The sequence below is a fragment of the Gigantopelta aegis genome, chromosome 15 (assembly GCF_016097555.1).
Source record: "Gigantopelta aegis isolate Gae_Host chromosome 15, Gae_host_genome, whole genome shotgun sequence".
Classification (NCBI taxonomy): Eukaryota; Metazoa; Mollusca; class Gastropoda; order Neomphalida; family Peltospiridae; genus Gigantopelta; species Gigantopelta aegis.
The window spans coordinates 19,383,867-19,386,589 of NC_054713.1; positions in this window are offsets into that span (position 1 = coordinate 19,383,867).

Sequence of the window (2,723 nt, forward strand, 5' to 3'; positions counted from 1 at the left end):
TTACACCCTTCCCGCTCTTAAAGTGCTGTTCCAGATGTATGATGTATTGAGCTATATCAATCAACATATTATTTAATATGATTAGAAAATTAAAAAAAAAATGTAAAAAAATTATATACCGGTATATTTTCCATTTAAAAATATTCCCCTGAAAAACAGAACCAGCTGAATTCGTTTCGGGAATTTCCGTAAGATTTGATCCGTGACGTCACGAAGGGAACCCCTTTCGATAGTCGGCGCCATTGTTCATTGCTTCTTTTGTGTTTATTATGGTTAAACGGAGTGTTGTTGGCGGCTGTAGCAATACAAAAGCCGATAAATTTAGTCTTCACGCATTTCCTAGTAATGTTGCTGTGAGAAAGCTGTGTGTGAATTTGATTAAAACAACGTGGAAATACTGGACAGGAAGAAAATGCCGGAGACCGTTGCGACAGAAGACACTTTAGTTTCGATTCGTTGTCGGCTTAAGCGAGATATAGGAATACCATGTGTTATGGCTTTTAAAAAAAGATGCCGTACCAACAATTTTTCTGCGACACAAAACAAATGACAACAAGCCGACGCCATCCACACCGAAACGACCTTGGGGTGCATATCGTCAATGTCCCAAATTGCGTTATGCTTTCAACTCCGGTCAGTTTATTTTCTCATGCACGGTTCGTGCAATCATCGAGATCCGATTTGTTGTCGTTTGCATCTCGTTCATTTGTGTATTTTTCTTTACAGTTCGAGAACATTAAAACAATGAAGTACAGACAAGTAAGTATCTATAGCCTAGTCCGTCCCATCCTACAAAAATGTAGGGTTTTTTGGTAAAAAAAAAAAAAAAAAAAAAGAAGCTAATTTTGTATGCATCTTAGAAAACAATCGGATCAGAAATAAATGACTTGTAAATTCCATAGTATGAAAAAAGGCATTCCCTGTAAAACAGACTATAAATACATTAAATTAATTTTACTATACCTTCCCACAGAGAAAACCTTTTTTCATACTATGGAATGTACTATAAGTTATTTATTTCTGAGCAGACTGTTTTCACAACTGCACACAAAAAATAGTATTGTTTTGTTATTTCCAAAACACTTTTACTCTTCTTTTTTTTTTACGTCAAACTAAACTGAAATTATTCACACAAAAAAAACATCTTCATAGATGGATGGGACGGTCTAAAAGTCGTTTTTGTTTATTTCTTAAAATTAAAATAAGTTATGTATTTCTGAGCAGACTGTTTTCACAACTGTACACAAAAAATAGTATTCTTTTGTTATTTCCAAAACACTTTTACTCTTTTTTTTACGTCAAACTAAAGTGAAATTATTCACACAAAAAAACATCTTCATAGAGGGACGGGACGGACTAAAAGTCGTTTTTGTTTATTTCTTAAAATTACCGATATCGGGTCCACTTGACTCGTAGAATTCAAGAGTTATTTATCGTCTTTTCTACTACATCACAAGTATTAGAACATACAGTGTAGCAAAATAATTCGCACGAAAAGCTAAAGAACAAAACAATAATAAAAGTTGTAAATTAGTGGTAAGCTGTCTCCACGACCATTTTCATCGTCATCTGTCGGGCCGGTGGTTCGTCGGAAGATGTTCCAGGTTCAAACTGATAAGGCATTATTTGTTGTGTTGCACAAATATTAGTCCAGTCGTCATTACTACACTATTCATCATCGAAAGAAGAATCGCATGATCACTGAGCTTGGCAATCGCTGTCGATCCCATCTCGTGGTAGGTTTCTGTGAAGCGCGTTCCCTTCGTGACGTCACGGCTATTTACAGGCAAAATGTTTTTACCGAGAATTTTACTCGGTCGTTTCCGGCAGTGTTCTACGGGAGTGATGTTTTAATACTTTTATGGGGCATTTTCGTAATTATTGATTTACATATCGGTGTAAAATATTATTGCAATGAATTAAGAAAGCATTTAATTGTGGAATTTGAAATTTTAGTGTATAGCCTGGCACAGCACTTTAAACTGAGTGTCAGAATTTAAAAACCACGTGACAGTGACGTCGCTTGAACGCCGTTAGTTACGTAGTCGGTTGTTAGGATAAACAATAGTTATGACGTTGATTTAATTCGACAAAATGGATCATATCAGACGAATTGTAAGAAATATATTTCGATCATCGAGGTATGGACATAAATAACGCCGAACTTAGAAAACATATATTAATTTATATTATATTTATTAAAATAATAATAATAACAACCTAAGAAACAAAAGTGAACTAAATAATAATAATAATAATAATTTGATAAAATAATAATTATAAATAGTAATAAAATAAAATTCAAAGATCAATTGTGGTTTTTTGGTTTACATAGAGGCCTATATATATTGTATTATTATTATTTTTTAATTATTTATTTATCATTATTTTTTATTTAAAAATTATTTTTATTTTTATTTCAGGTTTATTTATGTAATTATTTAGTTATTATTATTGTTGTTATTTTTTAATTATCATTTTGTTTTTAAAATTATTATTACCAATAATAACAGACCAGTACGCAGGGAGGGGGTGCGACGGGTGTATACCCCCCCCCCCCCCTTCAAAAAAAGAAAAAAGAAGAAAAAAAAATAGAAACGGTCCACTTTTTCTTTTCTATCAAATTTAGACAATTTTGATTAGCAGCAAGGATCGATCTTTATATGCACCAGACAGGATAGCACACACCACGGCCTTTGACATACCAGTCGTGGTGCGCTGGC